Here is a 24,909-nt window from a genome sequence, read left to right as displayed (position 1 = left end):
GTCTACTTCCTGTTAGGAGGGGAATGAATCCTTAGTGGTCCTGAGCCCACAGATAAGAGTATGCAAGTGAGGAGGAGACTGAGAGGTCTGGGGTTGAAAGTGGTAGAGCTAAGACCATTTTAACAAGGCTCCCAGGTTCCAAATCCTGTTCATGAACCTTTCTTCTGCGTCAGTAACCATCTCCACCAACCCCTGTCTCCGGTCTTTACCACAGGCAAACACCTCTATTCATTCTTGGCAATCATCCATGACCCACAGACAAAAATAGATCAGCTGGCCTCTGCAAGCACTTTGCTTTCACTGATGAGAAACAAACGCCCATTTGGTTTACTTTCCCTTCAACAGTCCAGGAAGGCTCTTGACAGAAGATATTGGCAAGGTTTAGTGAAGGCCAAGGGTTTAAGTTTTGAAACCTAAACCATTTGACAGGCCCTGTGAAGGTGCTGAAAGCCAAGAAACAAATGGTCAAGTTGAAGCTCTTGGACTTTGTGTCTCAATTACTAGATGTTGTAAGACATTCATCAGGGTCACTTAGATGCAGAAAAATTCAGCTACAGTGAAGCAGGTTTGTGCCCCACAGAAGAAAGAACTTTGTAATAGAGCTTTCCATGAGATGAAGAGTCAGCCCTGGGAGGTGTGAAGTCATTTCCATTGGATGTGACTCGGACTCATTATCTGTCAGCCATGCCACAAGTATGAAGCTGGAGCAAGATGACCTTTAAGATATCTTCCAATTCCTAATTCCCATGACTCTGTGATCATTATCACCATAAACTTTGAAGCCTTCCAAATGGAGCTTGTGGTAGAATATAGAGAACAAATGAGCTCAGAAAAGGCATAGTTGAGAATCAGAACTAGTCATGTTCTAAGGGCTATTCCTGCAAAGTTCTGAGGCCATGATAACTTGCCATAATATATCCTAGGAATATTTCTGGATGTTTCAGTCATTAAGAATTCAGGCAGCCTCATCTCCGAGCAGTGTCTGCTAATCAGCTCTGCTTTTTGAAATAGTCAGTATCAGTCTCATACATGCTCTTCCCTCTGCCTGGAACACTCTGACCCTAGTTATCTACATGTCTTGCTACCTCTTCTCCTTCAAGTATTTGCTCAATTGTCACCTTCATAGTGAGGGCTTCCTGGACTGTCTTATATCCAGCCTGCCTTTTAATTGTAGTGAATGGACCATTTATATTTAGTGTAGTTATTGATACAGCTGGGTTCAAGTCCACTCTCGCTATTTATTTTCAGTTTATCCCATCTGTTCTCTGTTCTTTTTTACCTCCTTTCCTGCTTTCTTTTATATAAAGCAAAAAAGCTTTTTAGTGTTCCATTTTATCTTCTCTATTGGCGTTTAGCTGTTTCTCATGGAGTTTTGTTTATTTTAGTAGTTGCTCTAGAAATTATAGTGTGCATCCATAACTTATCACTGATATATCTTGAAATCATACTATAATATTATATCACTTCATGTATAATATAAGAAACACACAATAGTATCCTATTTTTTTTTTTTTTTTTTTTTTTGAGGAACATTAGCCCTGAGCTAACATCTGCTACCAATCCTCCACTTTTTGCTGAGGAAGACTGGCCCTGAGCTAACATCCGTGCCCATCTTCCTCTACTTTATATATAGGATGCCTGCCACAGCATGGCTTGACAAGCTGTGTGTAGGTCTGCACCCGGGATCTGAACCACCGAACCCCAGGCTGCTGAAGCGGAACATACAAACTTAACTGCTGCGCCACGGGGCAGACCCCTCAATAGTATCTTTATATTTACCACCTTTCTGGCTTTGGTGCTATTGTTGTAATACATTTAATTATTTCTACATATTTTATAAGCCCCACAAATTCTTAATTTTTGTTAAAAGTCAATTGTATGGACTCATAGATTCCTATTTTATTCAATGACTTATAATCTATTGCTATTATTATTTTTTTGATCTTCAAATTACCCCACATTTGGCCCATAGGAATTCCTTCAAGTTATCTCCTGTGTCCTTTTGGTATGATGTCTCCATCGTTCTTTGAGCACTTTGTTACTTTTGGTAACAAGCTCTAGGTTCATTTATACTTCCCTGTCCTTGTCCTGAAATCAGCCATTTCTCCAAGGAGGCTTGATTCCTTTTAGTGGGAGGTGATATTCATAAACCAGAATCGGGGTACTCAGTGTGCACATTGCTACTGGGGTGTCATTAATTGCTTCTAGGCTCCTGTCCTTTCAGTGGACAGAGCTAGGAAATATATATACATATATACATGCATGCCCATCTATATCTATTTCCACATCTATCTATTAAAAACCATGAGTTTTCCCCAATACCTTTAATTCCAATCCAACATCACAGAGTTTATTTTAGCCTTCCCCCTTCTGTATTTGTAACTCGCTTCAGTAACATTGGGAAAATTGGCTTTCATTATCCTCTGTTATATATTTGCTCAGTCTCCCTGTATGTAACCAATGTCCTGGCTACTGTGGGGCCAGTCCTTGGTCCTGCAGTCCCGCTAATTCCCACCAGTGACATCAGGGCTGAATCCTTGTCTTTTGGCCCTTCTAATCCCTACTGGCCATGTTGGAGCAAAAACCTAGGCCCTGATGAAGGACTCAGTAGCCCTGACGTAGAAGCAGAAGAGATGGCTGGATTGATCCAAGGCTGATGATCTGTAAAAAAAGATGTGATATGAAAATCAGGGAGCTTGGATGCTAAGAATGCCAGAAGATGTGCCGTGGGTTTCAGGCAGGATGTAGAAGAAACATGCCAGGAGGTAGGCTGAATTGGAAGAAAATGGAGAGGTGGAAGCACTGGAGATCCTGATAAAATCAGAGAAAAGGTATGGTGGGGATTAAGCTCTCTGGAGAACCTAGTCATTTCCAACCAGCTAGCCAAATGTCTGATTGTATCTACACATCAACTGGGCTACAGTGAGACCTGATTCCATTGGAACTTTTATTGTCAAGTGGGTCACATCCGGGAGAATTGCCATTAAGCAGACATTTTTCCAAACAGGGATTACAGGTGCTTCCCCTCCAGTAAATGAAATCCCTAATAGCAGAAGTAAAGGAAGCACATGTACGTTCATACACAGACTGAATATAATACTGGCCCCCAATCAAAAATCATCAGGAAGTCAGACTTCAAGGCAAGCCCCTGTCCTGAAGTGACTCTCTCATGATCAGATAGCACAGTTATCAATGAGAAAAGACCATAGATGGAGCTTTTGCAAGTTCTAGAACCCAGAAGCCATGGGGTTCTGAGAGACCAACTGGAAATTGGATGAGCGAATATCTGAATAAGTGAATAAGCAAACCTGAGCTGGGCCTTGCAGACTGAGTAGGATTTCTGTAAGTAAGAAGGAGAAGGAGTGGAATTCACGTGGGAAGCAACTCAATCAAGGATCCAGAGCAAGCCACAAGCATGCCAGAGCTGTGTGACAGAACAGTGGATACATCTGCTCCTCTGGAGGTGACATAGGTCAGGGCTGTGGCAGAGTCACGTCTCCATCCAGAGCCAGAGGCTGGGTGCCACTTGGCAATGTCTCTGTGTGTCAGTTTCCTCCTTCATTCCCTCTGGTGGCTATTCTAAATCTCCCCCTCTCAGAAGACAGCCTTGCTGGCATCTGTAGTAGACATCAAGACTATCAGTCATTAACTTCCTCAACTTCCTGTCTCTGCACCTACAAATTATGGCATACCTACTCACAAATTCTTTCCAATCCTATCGCAGGAAGACGTCCTGTCCAAGGCCGATTCCTCAAATCACACTCATGCTCCCTTCCCTTCTCGCCCTCAGAAACATTGCTGCCACAGCTGTCACCCTCAACTCCTTTCAGGCTCTTTTCCGAAAGCCAGGAACAGGCAAATGTCTGTCCTATCATGAACATATGAAACATCAACCATATACCCTTTAGTTAATCCCTTTTCTTTATCTTTCCTTTAACAGCAAAGCTTTTTTGTTGTTGTTAAATATCATTTTACATCTTTCTCTAATTATAAAAGTAGTACACGTTCATTACAGAACATTTGCACAAAACTATACAGTAAACTACTATATAATTTTGCCACTCATTTTTGGGTTTCCATGTGTATATATCTAATATTTAATAGCTGACTCTTTACTGATTGCATTCTGTGTGCCAGGCTCACCATTACCTAGTGAGGCACTTACCCATAGTTGCACATCGACTCAGTGTCAGAGTCTAGATTCAGCCCCAAGCAGTCTGGCTCCAGAGCATACACTCTTAAATCAGCTCTTTATGCCTCTAGTTTATACCGGAATCAGAATTATATATATTATAGGTAGAGCGAGCATTTTTCAATATCACAAAATATGTTTTAGAAATATGATTTCCCAGGCATAACCCAGATTTATGATGTGATAGTTTGTCATCTTTCATTCACTCATCAACTCATTGCACTTTTACTCTCATGCCTCACGGCTCAACAACGCAAACTGACCCCACAGGATTTCAAGGTAACCTCTTCGATGCTAAATCCAATGGATAATTTACAGCCCTTATCTTTCTTGACTCCTTGACAATGTTTGACACCACTGTCCCTTCCTTCTGTTGTTTAGTTAATAAATATTTATTGAGCACCAATTATGCACCAAGCACAGTGCTAATCATCGGAAACTTCCTCTTCTGTTGATTTCCAGGACATATCCTCCTTTGCTTTCCTCCTCCTCCTCTGACCATGTTTTCCTAGTCTCACAGTTCCTAGTCCTCTGGTCCCATCTTGGGGTCTTCACCAGTGTTTCTCAGACACCTCTGTGCCTTAGAATCACCTGCAACACATGCCTCGTTGTTCTTATTTGGAGTCGGGCATAGGATCAATATTTTGAAGATGCTCCATGGCCTCAACAGTTGCTTTTCCTCCTGTTTCTCATCTCAGGAAATGGCAAATGTCTCCATCCACTTGTTTAAGCTGGAAACCTTGCCTTCCCCCACTCTTCCAATTAATCACTACATCCTATTGATTCTACCTCATTATTTCTTAAATCTTTTGACATCTCTCCATCTCCATTGTTGTCACCTGCGTTCATCCCACATCGTTCTTACCTGGATTAGTAAAATACTCTCCTTGTTGATTTTGTTTCCAGTCTTGCCTCACTCCAATCTTTTGTTGTTTTTGCTGTTCACAGTGAAAATAGCTTTGTTGTTCTTTTCTGATTATGCAAATAATACAAGATCAATATAAAAATTAAAACTATCATACAAATTGAAGGAAGAGAGAAATGACCACCTGACATCCCATGACCCTGAAATACCCCCATTCCTCCATCAACTTTTTGATGATCATCCTTTTGGGCACCTTTTTATGTCCATCAATCATATGAGAAAATTATCTGAACTTTGTCCTTCATTGGAATTCAGATGCCACAGGATGGCCCTAAGGGAGGAATAATTTTGAGTAGGACCAAAAAGGGCCCAGAAAGAGTGAATATATAATTGTAAACGAAAGGGATAATATAATGCTGTTTTGTCTTCAATAAAGGGCACCTTTTATTAAATCCTTTTTTTCTGTACTTTCCTTCTCTCTCTTTCTCTACTCCCTGCACCCCCACCTTCACCCCAGGTAACCAATGCTAAGAACTTGGTGTGTATACGTTCATACCTTTTCCTCATGCTCATATAATCATATATTGTGTTTGGCTACTCATAATAGTGACCCAACTACAGAAGTTTAATCCCTTGAGGGTTGGTTCTTGTATGTGCTAAGTCCAGGGCTCCACAAAGTGATCAGGGAACCAGGTTCTTTCAAACTGTCTGCCTTGCAATCTTTCACACTGTCATATCTTCAAAGCCATAAAATGACTGTAAAAGTGCCAGCTGTCACATCCTTATTTCAGATAAGAAAAAGGGAAGACCAGGAGCAAAAAAACCTTCACCAAACACTTCATCCAGAACTTCCACTTACATTTCATTGGCCACTTCTATCTGCAAGACGCGATGGGAAAAATATGCACACACACACAGAAGCACATAAAAGGTTTTAGAGTTGTTGTTTTGCTATTAGATGTCTTCATTTTCTGAAAATTGGATCAGAGTACATATACACCTTTGCATATGGCTTTTCTCAGTTAATCACACTTCAAGGAAATCCCTCCAAGTCAGTTACTATAGATCAACTTATACCTTTAAATGGCTGCATAATTCCTTATGGTACATGCACACTGTGATTTATTCAATCGTTCCTCTAATGCTGGGCATTCACTTTGTTTTCAGTCTTCTGCCAACCACAAACAATGCAGCAATAAACACCTTTGCACATGCATCCTCTGTGCTGGTGCTTTTATTTCTATAGGCTAGATTCTCAGCCATGCGATTACTGAGTTGAAGGGCTATGTATTAAAATTTTGCAGTCTTTGCCTGATTGCCAAAAAGTTTGTAGCAATCCACATTTCATCCAGGAATGTATGAGTATTTGTTTCCTCTTCATTTTCACCACTAGTAGGTGTTATCATTCCTAATTTTTACCAGTCTGAATGATATAAAGTAATATTACATTAATTTTTATTTTCATTAGCATCTTTTACATATATTTACTGGACACTCGGACTTTTTCTCCTATGAGTTGCTTATTCACGTCATTTACCCATTTCTACTAGGTTGTCTTTTCTAATCAGTTTCTGAGAGCTCTTTGTATATTATGGATATTAATCCTTAATTAGTATACTAATAAGCTATATAAAAACTTTATTGAATCCTCTTTGCCTCCAGAATAAAATCTAAGTACTTTAACAAAGCCAGGAGTGTTGTCTGGGCAGGAAATGGGGTTCAAATGCCTTTGATAAGAATGGTTAGGCAACCACCTTCTCTCCATATATCCTTTTACATCCATTGATTTACACAGAAGTTGAACAGTACAGCCTCTGAGAAAGAGTCTGAGCCTTGTTTCTGGTGGGATTTCAGTCATCTGACGGACTGGGGTGGGCCTGAGGGAGGCATGATTACAAGTAGGGGAGGCCCTGGGAACTAAATCATCACACAGAAGAAGGCAACTGGCCTCTTGAATCAAATCCAGCATTTGGGCCAGAGAGCCCAAGGGGAATGGTGTTCTGGGTTCACTGTGGAAGCTAACACTGGAACTTGTCTCACCTAGCCGCTCTGGCAGCATGTGTGGCTCCTGGAAGAAAGGGGGCTTGTGTGGAAGTTTAAAGAGCTGTTACTGTGGAGTCAAGCAGCCTTGCTGTAGCACCCTTATTTGAACTGTACCCAGTAAGAGCTTTTTCCGTCCCACTTTGCTAGAGCTGTGGCAATAATCCTGGTCTTCAGGTGCAGCAATGATGCTCCAATTTCAACATTATGAAGCTCAATAGACTGCTGGGTATTATTTGCCAATGACAGGAAAAATGTTCCAGCCTTGTGTTGGCACCCTTGTTGAAGCGTTAAGACTTGGAACTGCAGAATTCCAGCCTGGATAGATGTGGTAGCACGTGATAACCTAGTTTGTTTCATCGAAACATGGACTTTCTCTCCAGAGAGTCCTCTTATACTTGATGGAAAAGACCCTTAAAATAACTGATTTCTTGCAAGGGTCTTGACTTCCTTTAGTCAAGCTGGTGGGATGCAGAGCTTGTGAGGGCTGGGTATTGATGCTAGTGGGATTGCCCCTACACACAGCCTGGTAAAGCCCTAAACTGGTTGCTTTCATTCTCATTGTATAAGTAATAGCCTCTGCCCAACTCCCCAGCCTCATCTCCAGCATTTCCTGAAACACCCAACCCCTCAGCTATATTATTTATTGGCTAACTCCTGTCAGCTACTGTCTCCTTCAAGAAGCTCTCCTTGATTGCCCCAGTCTGGGCTTGAGGTCCCTTCTTAATGCTCTTGTAACATCCCGTATGCCCCAATACCCGACTCCTTCTATCAGACTGTGAACTAGTTTCTTCAGCATGGAGTGCAGCGCCTAACATATAATGGGTGCCCAATAACGCTTGTTAAATGAGTGAATTATCGAATGAAAAATGGAATGTCCACATATGCTCAGTGCTGTATTCATCTTTTCTAAGAGAAATAAAGGGCACATCCCCTCCTCTCAAGTGACTGATAATCCAATTGAGGAGACGGAGTTTTTTGTTTGTTTTTTCTCCCCCAAAACTACTAACTAATTATATGCATTTAAGATTAAATTTAGGAGCAATGAGAATTGGGCAAAGGGAACATAATAGAGCCACAGACATCAGCAGAGGAGAGAATACCTTATTCTGTTACTGAACATCTCTGTGTGGTTCAAAAATAACCTCCAAACATGTATCAGTATCACATATGTGAGGCACACTGTGCCGGTCACAGAAGCCACAAAGAGGGAAAATTACTGGCTTTCAGGGCTCATTATCTAGTTGGAACACTTCTGATTTTGTTTGGAAGTGGGCAGGGCTTACACAACAAACAGGCAGCAAACAAGCAAATGAGTACCCTGGCTGGAATGACAGGACAAGAGAACTGCAGAAAAATAAAGCAAACCAGTTTTCACTTATTACAATAGCGAAGATTAAAGTTGAGATAATTTGAAGCCTTGGTGGGCATGTGGTGAAATGAGTACAATTATACACTATTAGTGGAAGGGTAAATTGGTACTTATTTTCTTGAGGGCAATTTGGCACCTTATGTCAAGATTTTCAGAAATGTTCCTACTCTTTTGACCCGGTAGTTCTGTTTCTGGTAATTTATGTTAAGCAAAGCCAGCCCTGGTGGTCTAGTGGTTAAGATTTGGCCCTCTCACCTCTGTAGCCCAGGTTTGTTTCCCCAGTCAGGGAACCACACCACCTGTCGGTTGGTCTGTCGGTTGTCATGCTGTGGCAGCTGCATGTTGCTGTGACACTGAAAGCTACACCACCAGTATTTCAAATACCAGCAGGGACATCCATGGTGGACAGGTTTCAGCAGAGCTTCCAGACAAGGAAGAAGGACCTGGCCACCCACTTCTGAAACATTGGCCAGGAAAACCCTATGAATAACAGCGGAACATTGTCTGATATAGTGCCAGAAGGTGAGAGGATGCGTAAAAAGACCAGGCAGGGTTCCGCTCTACTGTACACAGCGTTGCTAGGAGTCAGAATTGATTCAATGGCACTAAGAACAATAAATCTTAAGGAAATAATCAGAGACATGGAAACTTATGTACAAGGATATTAAGAGGAGTGTTATTTTTAATGGAAAAAAATAAAAATCACCTAAGTATTGAACAATAGGGAATCAGTGAAATAACTCAGGATTCATCTGTACAATGGACATTGTGGCCATTAAAATCCATGTTTTCCTGAAAATTTTAGCATTACAGGAAATCTTCCGTGTCATATCATTAAGAAGAAAAATACACAAAACTGTATACACATCACCCACATTTTGTGGCTATAAAAACACTGAAAGGAAATATACCCAAGATGTTAGCAGTAGTGGAATTATGGATAATTCTTTTTTTCTTTCTTATCATTTCCTTTATTTTCTAAATTTTCTACAAGTATATATTATTTTATAGCTAGAAAATAGTTTTACTTTTTTAATGAAAGAAAATTGATAGGACAGGGTAGTCTATGCTCAAAGCAAGATGAGCAAGTAACAGTAAACTCACATGCAGAATGGTTGGAAATTGCTTCCACTCTTTGGTTTTCAAGCTAGATAGCTATAGCCTTGTTCTCTGCAAACTTCTTTTGTTTTTCGGTATTTTTGTGAGGAAGATTTGCCCTGAGCTAACATCCGTTGCCAGTCTTCCTCTACTTTGTATGTGGGACACCTCCACAGCATGGCTGATGAGTGGAGTAGGTCTGTGCTCAGGATCCAAACCTGTGAACCCAGGCCATGGAAGCAGAGCGCACGGAGCACACGGAAATTTCCCACCCGACCACAGGGCCAGCTGCCTATAAACTTTGGAGTGTTTGAGAGGGAAGTGCATGAGGAAGAAAAGCTAAGAGAGAGAAGATCACTTCTCTTTTGTCGCAGTCAAGTGTTTTATAGAAGGTTTGTGGGTGGGGCAACCTGGAGGCCATGGCAGTCAGCATCCCATTCCCAGTGTCCCGTGAATCTTTTCTCTTCTCTTCTCTTCTTTTATTTTGTTACCCTTATTGAAGAAAAGGTTGGAGCACCCTGAGCCTTGAGAGGGTTTGCAAGGCAAGCAGAGAAAGGCTCCTCACACTCACACCAGCAGATTCTAATCATCACTTCTGTCCCTAAGATCCTTAATAACCATCCAGGAACATCTGACCTGCCCCAGGCACAATGGGGTCAACAGTGTCTCAGTTCCTTTGACCCGATGGAGGGCTGAGACTGAGGTAAAGATTGAATGAGCAGAGAAGGAGCAGGCTCAAGTGTCTGCCAAGATATCATTAGATAGCCTATGAAGTCAACCCAATAATTATAGATGCTTCAAGCAGATGATCAGTGAACATTTGACATGCAAAAACTAGCTGCCATTTGTATCACTTTTACCCCTAGTTCATTAACAGCTTTTCCATTCATTATTTTATTTGATCTTAGCCACAGCCCTTTAAGAGAGGCACTAGTCTCCCCATTTTACAGATGAGATCAGTGAAGCTCAACAAGATTAAAGGATTTGCCCAAAGTCTCTCATGGTTAATAAGAGCTGGAGCTGTAACCCAGGACTTCGGATTCCTCTTTCTTATTTGGCACATTGAAGCCTTGACAGACATATTCTCATACATGACACACAAATAGCGCTGAAAAATGAGAAGAAAAATAAAAGCTTATCTACTGGAAGTTTGTTCACATGATCTTAACTAATATTTCCCCTTTTGAAATTACTTTTCATTTCTCAGCCCATATGGTTAAGGCCAAGGAGACACACCACAGAGAGGGCCACGGCACCACCCCTGGGCCTTAATGCTAAGATTGTGTTGAGTTGTCCAGGCACAGCTACAGAGCCTGGGCTTAGTGAGAGTTCCTATGGGAGACCCTGTTTGCCAAAGGCAATGATGAGGCATGGGCCACATGGCTCGTGTGTCCTGGGCCTGTCACAGGTTCTATGTGGAGGCGTCTCTGGAGTGAGGGGCTACTATCTGGAATGGGCAGCCTGGGTCAGGTGGGTTCTCCTCCAGATGGCACTTCATTAGAGAAAGGCATAGTTAAGGCCCCAAGTTGGGCATGTCTGTTCATCCAACTCCTTAATCCATCTCCATCTCAGGTCCTGCCCTCCGACTGCTTTAACATGCACAGAAGTGAAATAACTGGAACTGCTTTTGGCCCAGTGCTGTATATTGTCACATTTAATTCTCACTCCAACTCTGTAGAGTAATTATCCTCATTTTATAGTTAAGGACCCTGGGGAATCAGGGAGGTCAAGCGACTTATTTGAGACACGACTGATAAGTGGCCCAGGCAGGACTTGAACCCAACTCTTTCTGGCACCAGAACCCAGGTGCTTTCCAACACACTACACAGCCTCCTCAAGCAGCAGGAGCTCAGTAAACTCCCTCAGTTTGCTCCAATCCACCCAAGGAGATGTGACCAATTTGAATGTTTAAAAGCTGTACCACCACTGCAGACGAGGTGAGCTACACGGAGATGCATCTGCAGATCGTGCGTGAGACAGAGATAGCTCCCCTTCCTCAGTCAAGCAGATTTGAAATCCTCTTTTCTAGAAAACCTTCCTGGCCCTGCCTGAATCTGCTTAGCTTTTGGACATCATGTCTCTCTCCTTTCCTACCATAACCTCTAAATGATTTTCCCTTGAAACATTTACAGGGCAGACACAGAAGCATCTCAGATAATCCACATGGCAACTGCCTGCGTGTTTGCAAGGGGAAACCTATCTCAAGATTTTGGCCCACAGAAGGCAGGGTCCTGGGCTGCCTAAATCACTGCAGACGAGGCAGTGAATCCCACATCAGCCCTGAATCCTCTGCACCTACCCCTCTCACCACCAGCCACCTTTCCAGGGCAGGTACCTGAATCATCTTCTCAGTCTTCAGGAAGCTCATGTCTTAACCGAAACAATAGCAGAGTCTCTCTCCCCAAGAGAGAAGAGGAGATTTTTCAGCCTCAAGTTAGAAAAAAAGAGTCCTTTTTATACAGTTCTCTCCTTCCAGTCTGCTCTATAAGCAGCTCTCTGAAATTTCGGCTAGAATCCCCATGTACACCCTCTGTCCGCTGTGGCCAGTCTTCAGCCCTACTGTCAGTGGTCTGGGGCCTGGCTAAGGGTGACAATCTATGAAGACTATGCTCAAGGCAGAAGGCCGAGGCTTGACGCCATCATTATATTTCCTGTTGCTTAGCATTTGTGTATTTTCAATGTATATTTATCCAGTCTCCTCCAAGAAACTGGAAGCATAGAATGTTCGGAATAGGGGGACTCTAGTTCACAAAGCACTTCCACAGCCTGTTCCTAAATACCTCTCAGAGCATTGGTATCTGACCCAGAACTCTGCCTTGTTACCCCAGCAGTTCCTAGGGCAACCACCTCTTCTTTTTCCTTTTCTCTCTGCCTGGTTGTCTCCAAAACTGAGGCAGGGCTCTCCAAAGTCAGTGCTCAATGTTTCTGACCAGAGAAGCAGAATCTTCTAGCTCTCTTCACCCCCAAAGGACCTCTTGGGTTGGCCAACAGACCTGCAGGCACGGGCATGGCTGTTTAGCTTGCCTCTGTCACGCCAAGGAATGACAGGCATGACTACTCTCGGGGGGAGGGGAAGCCACTCATCCTCCTCTGGTCTCCGCCCTTCTGCCACCATCACAGCCCCAGCCCTTCCCTCTCTGAACTGAGCTGCCTTTGCTCCTTTGAGCAGGGGAGGGGGGCCTCTAGTCTAGAGGCTCTTCTATACCCATTTCTGGACCAGTCTTGCCCCCGACATCCCAGCCCGGGAGTCTCAACAGGGCATTTGTGCTCACGGATGGCTTGATTTGGCTACAGTAATCACGCCCTGAAGAGGATTAATGAGCTTCCCAGGCCTGTTGGGTGACTCTGCCTTGGGAAGCCGTCCAATCCAGAGCTTGGTCTAAACCCACAGTGCAGCATGCTTCACTATGAGTCAGAGCTGACAAATGCTGAAATTACTACCACTGTATTCCTCGGAATGACAAACTCTCCCAAATGCTATCACTGTAGACTTCCTTCCACAGCAAGGCTTTGCTCTGCAAGTCAGCTATAGCCCCAGGACTTTGAGCTTCCCTTGAGTTTCTTTTTGTGTCAGTTCTCAATTATTCCTACTAGGGAACACAGTAATGGTTTGGAGAATCTAAAGGGACAGATTATCTAAAAATAATTGAAATAATTTAAATTTGTCTCTGGAAAGTGTTAAGTGATTTATTTGTTTTAGGCAGAGTATTTGCCTTCCTAATGGCACTTAATTAATGGTAATGAGAGAAAGAAATGGCGTTCTATCATCGCAGATTAGTTAGGTCTGGATGTGGGAGAGAAAAGGAGAGCCTGTGGGGCAGGGTTATAAAACAATATGCTCAACATTCACAGTGGCCAGAGATACCCCCACTCACTTCTTACATGTCCAGGGAATTACGTGAGGTCAGTGCTTTTGCTTCCAGGGGTAGGTTCATACATCTTGCTGTCTTCCCATTGCTATGGAGAGGTCCGCCATCTTGGGAGCAACAGAGGAGCAAATCAGGCAGAGAAAGAAGTACTTCTTATGTCCAGGAAGTTGGGAGCTGTACCCTAAAATAAAAAAGAGTAGGATAAATTCTCCTCTTCCAGCAAATATGGGAAGGTCCCCTTGAGAGAGTAGGCTTTCAGCAGCCCATAGATGGCCAACTCCCTCTTGCCCTTTCCAGAATCCTAGAACTGTTAGCCCTGAACATGAGGACGCAAGACTCCAGTAAGCAGAGAAGGGAACAAGGCAGGTGGATAGGGTGAGAACTGTACAGGATTCAGACTCAGAAGAAAAGGATTGCCTCTTCTTGGCTATGGGATCTTGGGCAAGTTATTTAATTGCTCTGACTCTCAGTGTACTCACCTGAAAAAATTAAAACAACAACAATAATGAGTAACTAGTTTACGGATGAATGGCAGCTAAATAACAATATTTTGGAGAGTATTTTGGAAGCTGTAAAGTCCTGTGCAAATTTTAGTTATTACTATAACCGTGACTGGCTCAGTGAGACCCATCCACAGTCCTGGAAAGTCAACTCAATGGACATGCCACCTTAGAGTTTGAAGGACCATGTTGAGTACATAAGGGGTATATTCAGGTGTGTACTTAATCATTGCTATTCTCATTCTGACATAGGGAGACATAGCACAAGAATCCAGAGTAAGACTAACTGCCTTCCTGCACGTAGTCTTTTCTCGTTTTCCTCACATTTGGTTGAATTTGTTAATGATTCTAGATCTCAGCCTCTTCACAAATGCTTGGCCGTAGAACTACCATCTACTTTGGAAGCCAGGTTGGAATCTGCCCAGACTCTCAGTAAGAGGGTACTTCCCTTATCTAAGATCCTTTCTTCAATGGATAGGGAGATGGTGGGGAGATGGGGCATTGGGGAAGACTAATTGGTGGTGGGGGGACGGTGTATGTGTGTGTGTAATAGCTACTGCTCGTCTTCAGCTTTCTCGGAGAACTACCTTCTTCTCCATTGAGGAAAGAAAAGAAGAATCATGATTGAAGTGTCAGGTTGTCAGGATATCCTGAGTTTTCCTCCCCTGGTCTGAACTCTCGTTCCCAACTCTCAATTTGTCCCTTTCTTTCTTTTGACCATTGCTCCCACCCCTGGCTTTAGTGTTTCTGTTCTCTTGTCCTCCTATCTTAAAGCCACAGGGCCTCTGGGATCAACTGGCAGACTCCTTTAGAGGAAAATGGAATATGTGCTCTGGGACCAGTGAGGTAACTTGCAGGCTCTCAGTGTTGCTGAGAAAAAGGAGCAACAAGTTCACCTGGATGTTTCCACATGGCCTACTCTCATTTGAGGTTAAGTCTGGCTATTCCTAAGTCTTCACAAACATACTCCTAACCTGTCCAAATCCAATGGAATCTTAATCCTCATTCTACATGTAGCTTCATTCCACTACAATTAGTCCTTCAACTCACGACCTTTAGTTATCCTTCAACTACCCATCAGCCACCTGCAAGTGCTTCCTGTTCTTCATGGTAACTAAGTAAATGGCAGATTGTCTTCAGTGAACATAATGTTTCCAAAGATAGAATTCTTAATAAGAATTTAGTAAGTCAGGAATCTTCAAAAGTTTCATATCCTGTCTTAGGTCAGGTTCCCTAGTGGGAAATCTTGATGTGGGGATTCTTGTGCAGGTGATGTTTATGAGAAGTGCTCTAGAAGAAACTTGAAAGGGAGGGAGGGGAACAGGATAATGAAAGAGAAGAAGCTAAACAGGAATGTGGCCTCAGGAGAAATGTGGCCTCAACCTGGTCCTTCTGGGAGCTCTGGGGAGTATAAATGGCACCGCAGAGTTTGTCAAGGAGGTGGGTGTTTTTATATCCCCATACCAGCCAGTCACTAGCTGTAGGCTGTGGAGAGTGTTGTTCTCAGGCATCTGGGGAGGAGGCTCCTGTCATCCAAGGTGTGAGTCGTCAGCAGCCCCCACAGCAGCTGGTGGAAGGACGCCCCTGACTGTAAAAGGAATCCCAGGGGTCCAACGGCCTCTGCTACATACCGTCTGACACTTTAATCCCAGTCCTGGAATTCTGCCATATTGAAATACTTCTAAGTATAGAAAACAAACAAAGATGTTTATTGGTGTGTCATTTATGATAAAACATTTTAAAATGCACAAACCTGGGGCCAGCCCAGTGGCACAGCAGTTAAGCACACACATTCCACTTTGGTGGCCTGGGGTTCACCGGTTCAGATCCCCGGTGCAGACCTATGCACCACTTGTCAAGCCATGCTGTGGCAGGCATCCCACATATAAAGTAGAGGAAGGTGGGCATGGAGCTAGTCTTCCTCAGCAAAAAGAGGAGGATTGGTGGCAGATGTTAGCTCAGGGCTAATCTTCCTCAAAAAAAAGCAAAAACTTGAAGTTTCAACAGGGCAAGAATAAGTCAATTATGTAATGGTATAATTAAGTAAATAAATTATGCACTCGCATGGCGTTCTTTGTCCCACAAAGGCTTGGCCCCTGACTACCTGCCTGATTTTATCTGGAACCACTTTCCCCACTTGCTCGTTATCCTCTAATCAAACTGGTCTCCCCTCTGTGCCTCCCACACGCCAGGCTTGCCACTTTCCCAGGGCTCTTGCCCTCATGTTCTTTCTGCCCAGAACACTCCTGCACATGGCTGCTCCTAAACTCCTTCAGGACTTAGATCTCATATCTTCCCTCAGAGAGGACTTCCCTAAACACCATCTTCAGTAGCTACCCTTGTCACTCTCCAACATATTGCCGTCTTGTACAGCTCTTATTACTCTGTGTTTTGCTCATTTATTTCTTGTCTTTGGCCTGTCTTCCCTCCCCTTAGAGTAAAAGCACCCAGGGAGTGGCGATCTTACCTGTTTTGTCCACTGCTTTATCCAGAGCCTGGAGCATAGGAGTTACTCAGTTGATGGCTGTTCGATAAGTGAATTAATGGACTCCCAGTTTAAAATGATGTTTACCAAAATCATGAAATAAAATGAAAAAATGACAAAAATCTGCTAAGTGAAGACATCATGATGTAAAATGTCATATATTATATATTTAAATATGCATTAAGAGAACTTCTGTTTCTGGCCATGATGGAGTTAACAAAGACTCCAAGGATTTACTCTCTTACCTTAAACAACTAAAAATCTGGACAAACTATGAGGCAATGGTTTCAGACCTTAGACAATAGTCAGTACAGGCTTGTGGTTCCTGAAAGAAAGGGGGAAAAAAAAAAATAAGGTCAGTCCTATGATTGCTTGAGCTGACTATCTGGAGATGGTTTCTAGGCTGCAGCATTGGGAAGGGGAACTCAAACAGAGCCTGGTGGCCTCACTGGATTGAGAGATAGGAGTTCAGAGAAGCCAAGATGGCTGGAGTTTGAGAGGCAGCATATTAGAGAGGAGGGACCCGCCCAGAGAGCGAGCTCCAAAGATGTGCAGATTGAGCCTTTGGCTGAGTACTGATCTGTGCATGTGAGAGAAAGCTACATAAATCTGGGCAGGGACCAGGGGAGACACACAACACTGGAAAGCAAGAGCCCTCAAAATTCCTGGAGCTCATGGAATTCTGTTCCCATTAGCCAGAGTGGAAAGACTTCATAACACACAGAGCATCAGGTAGAGTCCTCAGAAGGGCATTGTCAGAGTAGTGGGGCTAAATTAGCCCAGAGACTCACTGTTGCTCAGGAACCACCCTAACAAAGCTTAAAGCAAGCCTCACAGGAATCAAACTGCTGTCGGCAACTTAACTGCCTGCCAGAACAAGTAGAGCACCATTTAAAGAACTACAGCAAAATCCAGTGCCCAAGAAGGTAAAATTCACAATATCCTGCAACCAAGCAAAACTTGCCAAGCACGCATCAAGATGGGAAGATACGATCCACAACCAAGAGAAAAATCAATCCATAGAAACAGACCCAGGAATGACAGAGATGATGGATTTAGCAGACAAGAACTTTAAAACACCTATTAGAAAAGTGCCTCACATGCTTAGGGAGACAGAGGAAAACCTTAACACAATGAAGGAAGAAATGGAAGATACGAAAGATCCAAATGAAAGTTCTAGAGGTGAAAAATGCAATATTTGAAATGAAAAATGCTTTGAATGGGATTAAGAGCAAATGAGATAATGCAGAAGAAAGGACCAGTGAATTGAAGACATTGCAGTAGAAACTGTCCAAAGAAAAAAGACTTAAAAAAAAAAAAAGATCTTCAGTTACCTGTGAGACAATATCAAGGGGTGGAACACACCTGTAATTTGAGTCCCAGGAGAGAGAGAAAAAAATTTTGAAAAAATAATGGCTGAAAATTTCCCAAAATTGATGAAAACTATAAACTCACAGATACAAGAAGCTCAATAAAATCCAAACAGAACAAACATAAAGTCCCATCAAGGGACATCATAATCAAATTGCTAAAAACTAGTGACAAAGATGAAAATGGTCAGAGGAAAACGACAATGTACAGAGGAACAAAGACAAGAATGATAGCATTTTTCTTCCCAGAATCTTTGCAAGTTAGAGAGAGTGGAGCAATATCTTTACTGTACTGAAAATGAAAACCGTCAACCTAGAATTCTATACTCTATGAAAATATCTTTCAGAAACAAAAGCAGAATAAATATTGTTTTCCAGACAAAGAAGAGCCAAAAGAATGTGTTGCCAGTAGACCTGCACTAGAAGAAATGTTAAAGGAAATTCTTCAGGCAGAAGGTGATGAAAATTTGGATCTACATAAAAGAACAAAGATATGATAAATAGCAGAAATGGTAAATCGCAGGGTAAAAATAAAAGAAAATTTTCTTGCTTTTAAATCTCTTTAAAATATAATTGGGGGCTGGCCAATTAAGTTAAGCAGTTAAGTGTGCGTGTTCCGCTTTGGCGGCCCGGGGTTCACCGGTTCTGATCCTGGGTGCGGACATGGCACCAGTTGGCAATCCATGCTGTGGTAGGTGTCCCACATATAAAGTAGAGGAAGATGGGCATGGATGTTAGCTCAGGGCCAGTCTTCCTCAGCAAAAAGAGGAGGATTGGCAGCAGATGTTAGCTCAGGGCTAATCTTTCTCAAAAAAAAAAAAAAATATATATATATAAAATTGATTAATGCAAATATATAATTGCTTAATGCAAAAATAATTACAGTGTATCTTGGGGTTTATAGAATATGTTGAAGTAAACTGTATATAGCACAAAAGATAGGAGGGAAGAAATGGAAGTGTAAGTTTCACTATACATGAAGTGATATAAAATTATAAAGTTATTTGAAGGTAAACTGTGATAAGTTAAAGATGTGTGTTGTAAACCATAGAGAGCAACTACCAAAACAAAAAAATTTTTAAGAGATACAGCTGGTAAGCTAATAGTAGAGATAAAATGAAATCATAAAAAAATGCTCAGTAAATCCAAAAGAAGACAAAGAGGAGAAAAGAAAGAAAGCACAGATGGGATACATAGAAAACAAATAGCTTAAACTGTCCAACCAGTACAGGTGAATAATACGTCTCCCAATTTCCTGATTTGGGTGAAGGAAAGCCACCTGCTTCAGCTAGGCTCACACTGCAGGCTCTCATGTGAAAAGGGAGTTACAGTGTGAATCATGGCTACACCAGACACTCCCCCAGGATAAACTTCCTGAACACTATCCTAAAGGACACCGCTATGGAAAACGCCCTTGGACCTTTACCCAGAAAAGTCTGTCAATCAACCAGCCCATCAGGCAAATAACAGCAATGAGCACCACTTGTGTATAGAGAAGAGCCAGTGTGCCGGGATGGAACAAGAGGGTCCCAAGACCACAGCTGTGCAGAAATAGCTCCCCTGCCAAGGTCTCCTCAAGTGTCAGTCTTCTACCCTCACAGGCACTACAGAGGTGGGGTCACCTGAGCCCACCATGAAAATGCACGTTGAATGGAAGGAAGGCCCCACTTCCATTTGCATGTTAGCATGGATGAGTTAATTAGATTAGCTGGACAATACCTTGGAACCACTAACCCTGGGAGAAAGAACTATTGAGCAGTAAGTTTTCCATGTTGAGGTGAAGCCAGCACCAGCAGGCAAGAAGGTTGTAGCAGGAACAGGGAATTATACTCTGAAGACCAATGTTCCTATTTCAGTCTTGCCCTTCAGACTAGTCCTGATGAGTCTTGTGTGGTAGTAGCGTGGTGGTTCCTAATCTTTTTGAGCTGGAGGCACACCTTTGACTATTAGAATTTGGAGTGGCAGGTTTGAAAAAAATTATTGTAATAGTAATAATTCAAAATGACACCAAAGTCAGCAGTGATTTCCCCTGCAGTCATTGCTAGGATATAACACACCCTCATAGCATCTACAACAATCATAGAGAGAGCACCAGTTTTCTCTCCTTTTACATCATTGTGTCACTGTTTAGGAAGAGCCTGTTTATTGCCTCCCCAACATCTCTTGCATAATCCTGAGACAAACATCTCTTGTGTTCCAGTCAACACAGAAGATTTTTTTGGTTTTCAGGTTTTGGTGGGTTTGTGTGTGTGTGTGTGTCTGTGTAGGGCATGGGGAAATTTCCAGCTCCGTGTTGTACCATTCCTCTTTCTAAAGAAAGTTTGCATTCTCTCTCTGTTCCCTGTGGTGTGATCTGCTTGACTCAGCATTCTGACATATGCTGAATCCTCAGTTGTAGCAAAAAATTAACTTCATGCATTAACTTTATTTGGCAGTGCCCCGTGAAAGTATCAACAGGAGCAGAGAGTAAATAGGAAATAAGGTTCTAGCCCCAGGAAATTCAACTCGATTCAATGGAGGCCAGCTAAACACCTGCCACATCCAAGGCCCTGAGCCTGACAGGGTCACACAGGGTGGGCCTCTGTCACCAGCAGCAGCTCTTCAGCCTTTAGCATATCACTGGGCTGGGGCAGGACCAGTTAAAAGTGAGGAAACCACCCATGTACGTCAGAGATATGTTTTCTCTTTTTTCCCTTTGGAATGATGTTCTTGGGAGTTCTTTGCCAGGAAGTTGGTCACTTCCTGCCCCAACGATGAGGTTTCCGAAAGGCATAAATATCTTCTCTTGCCACATGGAAGTGGTGGAAACTGCCTCCACACGCCAGAAGGCAGGCTTTGAGGAGGGTGCTTTCCAGCATCAGGAAAGGGGATCGTGTCAAGGAGCTTGGGGACAGGAGGCAGCAGCTGCAGGAGAAGCAGCATGGGCTCGCCAAGTGGGCTTGAGGGCTGAGGGCAAAGGGCAAAAGAACCTGGAAAAGCAGCAAGTCTGCTGGAGAAACTGCCAGAAGAAATGTGCTGAGAGTGTGGAGAAGCACATGGGAGAAAAGAGTGAAGTAAATGATGAGGAAGAATAAGAAAATGTGTTTGAGTCTGCAGAAAGAACAGAAATCCCTAAGAGAAATGTCCATAACTGGTCAGTGAGAGACGCAAAGTTAGCCACATGCAGGAAGGGGTCACAGGGTACAAGAAGGGGAAGAAAATGCCAACTGGTAGGGCTGAAAACTGTAACACTTACCTGATCATGCTAGACTGAAGAACCCCCCAAAGTGTGGGCATTGATGCCACATTCAAGTTTGTATTACACAGACATTATTTTTGTGTGACTTGAATGTGTACTAAGTTCTATTGGTAATTTATTCATGGGAGTGATTAAATTATTCTCAAATATATCTTTTTTGGCTAAAAGTATTAGTCTGCCCAGGCAAGAGGGACCTCTGCCTTGGACCCATGCTTTAGAGCTTTACTATTCAAAGTATGATCCTCGTACAAGCAGCATTGGCATCACCTGGGAGCTTGTTAGAAATGCAAAATCTCAGGCCCCACCCCCAGACCCACCAAATAAGATCCCAGGTGATTCACATGCATATTAAAGGCTGAGAAATGTGTTTCCTCCAGCTGCATCTCTCCTCACTGGATGAAGAATCCTCAGGGCCAAGGAGATTTGGCCACCCAGAGCCCACCTCCCCTTCTAGACCATGCTCCAGGTATTTGGGACACCAGAATCCTCTGCACAAATGGCTCTCCCTGATTCTTCCTCCAGGGCCGGTGTGACATTTCCTGAGGTACATCCTCCCAAGGCCAACCTCACTGCCAGTGTGAGATCTCTGGGCCTGAAAGGTGGCCTCAGGGCAGCTGTTTGCAGATGTGGACACAGGTTGGACCACAGGCTGGAATACCCACAGTCTTGCACATGAGGCCCCTCAAAGAGAGCCAAGAGCAGGAAGCGAAGCACAGACGGATGAAGGGGGGAATGGGAGTCATCCTTTCCTGCACCACCCCATTCCAGCACAGAACTCCAAGGAGTTTAAGAATTCTGCATTTGGGGCCAGCCCAGTGGCACAGTGGTTACGTTCACCCATTCCACTTCGGTGGCCTGGGGTTCGCCAGTTTGGATCCCAGGTGTGGACCTGTGCACTGCTTGTCAAGCCATGCTGTGGTAGGCGTCCCACATATAAAGTAGAGGAAGATGGGGATGGATATTAGCTCATGGCCAGTCTTCCTCAGCAAAAAGAGGAGGATTGGCAGCAGTTAGCTCAGGGCTAATCTTCCTCAAAAAAAATAAAGAAAGAATTTTGCATTTGAAATTGTCCTTTCCAGGTCATTATGAAGGTATATTTGTCAAGGTAGGAGAATAAAACATATTTTATTTAACAATTTATTCTCTCAAGGCATAACTTTTAAATTTAGATGTATGTACATGGGACTCCATGTGTGCTTTTGCATGTACCCCACAAATGTTTTTGTTTTACCCAAAATGCACACATCTGCAGAGAGCCAAATGACCATCCTGATATCAACTGGTTCCCAGGCAGGGCAAGACTGTACCTGAATGGATCTGTCTATGGCCCACCTACCCAGTTGGTAATAAAAGGGAAGAAATATGCCTCATAACTTGAAAAGGGGTGTTGTAAAAAAGAAAATACAGATTCTAGAAGGTAGAGGAAAAATAGATCAAGAACCAACTACTATGCAACTTGAAAAATGCTATACCAGAGGTATAAGTAGAATATCCTGTTAGCCCAGAGGAGACAGACATTGCTGCAGCCAGGGAAGTTTCCATTGTGAAAGCTGAACTTCCAGGATGAAGGGTTTTTAGCAGGGGCCATTTTGGTGGAAACAAGGTAGAGCTCAGTCTGATTGGAGGACCGAATGTCTAAAGAAAGTTCTGAGAGCCAAGTCTGCAGAGTTGGGAGAGAGAAGGCTGTGGAGGGTCTTTATTTAGAAGATCAATATTTCTCAAACTGCCCTGCAGCCATCTACATGCCATGAGAGGTTACAGGATGTTATCAATATTTGTCTTCCAAAATTTATTTAAATGTATATATATAAAGATATTATGTGGAACAACCTTGAATCAACACGTGAAAAAAAATTAATTTAGACACAGACTTTGTACCCTTTCAAAAATATCATAGACTTAAAAGTTAAACACAGGGGCCAGCCCCATGGTGAAGTGGCTATGTTCGCACACTCCACTTCAGCAACCAGGGGTTCACTGGTTCGGATCCTGGATGCAGACCTATACACCTCCTCATCAGGCCATGCTGTGGAGGCATCCCACATGGAGTGGGTGGAATGACTTACAACTGGAATATACAACTATGTAATGGGGCTTTGGGGAGAAAAAAACGGGGGGAGAAGATTGGCAACAGATGTTAGCTCAGGGCCAATCTTCCTCACACACACACAAAAAAGTTAAACACAAAACTAACAAACTCCTAGAAGATAACATAAGAGAAAACATAGATGACCTTGGTATGGCAATTACTTTTTAGATACAACACCAAAGGTATGATTTAGGAAAGAAAGAACTGATGAGCTGGAGTTCACCAAAATTAAAAACTTCCATTCTGTGAATAAAATGTCAAGAGAATAAGACAAGCCACAGACTGGGAGAAAATATTTGCAAAAGATACATCTTATGAAGAACTTTTATCCAAAATATGCAATAAACGCTTAAAACTCAACAATAAGAAAAATGTCAAGATAGTGGCATAGGTGGACTCTGAACTCACCTCCTCTCACAGACACAACAAAGTTACAACTACTCTGAGAACAATTACCCCTGAGAGAGAACTGAAAACTGGATAAAAAGAACCTCCACAACAAGAGACAGTCCTGACTAAGATGGAAGAAGCAGAAATTCCTTTTTGGAGAGAAAAAAGGCCACTTTCGCAAGCCATGGCACTTCACAGCTGGGCAGGAGAAATCCTAAGGTACACAGCCTACCCTGGAGGAGTGGAGGACCTGAGAAGAGGAGCATTACCACTATAAGCATCCTTTGGACTCAGCACAACCAAGACGAATATCATAATATCTGTCTTTGCTGGCTACTAACAACAACAAGAAATATCCCCAGAAAAGCGATAGGACATGAGGGGGAAAAAGCCAGCCCTTAAAGGGCCCATGCACAAATTCACCTGTTTCAGAAAGCAACCTAAAATCACCAGAAAGAAAGGTGCACAGTCCTTTGATGAAAAGGTACTCACCTAATAGGCTCTGAGTGCATCTCGGAGAAGTGAGACCTCTCCAGGGACTGAGACATTGGCAGCAGCCATTATTGTGACCTAGTACAGGTGTGCTGACACAAACACTGGCAGAAGCCTTTGGAGTTCTTCCCCTGGCTAGTTAGCCCCGAGTCTGCCCCACCCAATAGAGCACAGATTTAATCCAGCTCAGCCAGGCAGGCAGCCTGCCCTTGGGGCTGGCCCCACCCAAGAGTAAGTTCTCAGGAAACTTGTGGGCCTGCATAGGCTGTGAGCCTGGATCCTCTGCAGCCAGGCAAGTAGGCCCACCTCTGTGGGGCAGGGCATGCATGAGGAGCAAGTGGAGTGTGTGGGGTGTTGGTGGAGTGTGTAGGGCCTCTGCAGTGGGGCATCTGGGTCTGCTTCAGGGGGTTGGGGTGCATGCACAGGGCAGGACTGTGTTGACACTGTGTGTGGCCCTCTGGGCAATGGGGCTTGTCAGCTGCAGAAGACCTGTGCTTCTCAAACAGCCACATAGGGGATTGGCCCCACCTTCCAAAGCCTGAAACATTTGGGTGCTCTCATACCTGGGACCAACCCTGCTCAGCTGCAATCCTGAGAGAGCTGACAACAGCCTTGCAGCCTGGAGGCCTACAGAAATTGTAAGCCCCTGAGCCTAGCAACCAGCCACACTGGTGGCCTACTCACTTAGCAGAAAACCTGCAACAGGATTATTCTATTAGACCTTGAAGCAAACTGTGCTGGGGCTACCCACACCCAGTAAAGTGACTGAAGTGTCCACAGCAGCCACACACAGCTGAGCATTACAACCAGCCAGCCAGGAGGACAACCTAGCCTCCCTAGGCATCTGAAGCAAGAGCAATCCTGCCACAACAGAAGGACATATGTAGCCCACAGGGATCACTCCTGGAA

General features: G+C 43.4%; 1 long non-coding RNA gene across 1 annotated transcript; it reads right to left on the bottom strand.

Moving 5' to 3' along the window:
* Positions 1-13,228: 13,228 nt before the first annotated feature.
* Positions 13,229-24,153, bottom strand: LOC139078905 (uncharacterized). Its single transcript, XR_011532093.1, has 4 exons — positions 24,001-24,153; positions 16,404-16,746; positions 15,401-15,617; positions 13,229-13,617 (listed from the first exon to the last, which is right to left on the bottom strand). It is a non-coding gene; the product is annotated as an uncharacterized lncRNA (long non-coding RNA).
* Positions 24,154-24,909: the final 756 nt, after the last annotated feature.

This window comes from Equus przewalskii, chromosome 23, assembly GCF_037783145.1.
Source record: "Equus przewalskii isolate Varuska chromosome 23, EquPr2, whole genome shotgun sequence".
Classification (NCBI taxonomy): Eukaryota; Metazoa; Chordata; class Mammalia; order Perissodactyla; family Equidae; genus Equus; species Equus przewalskii.
This window is presented reverse-complemented; position numbering and strand designations above follow the sequence as displayed.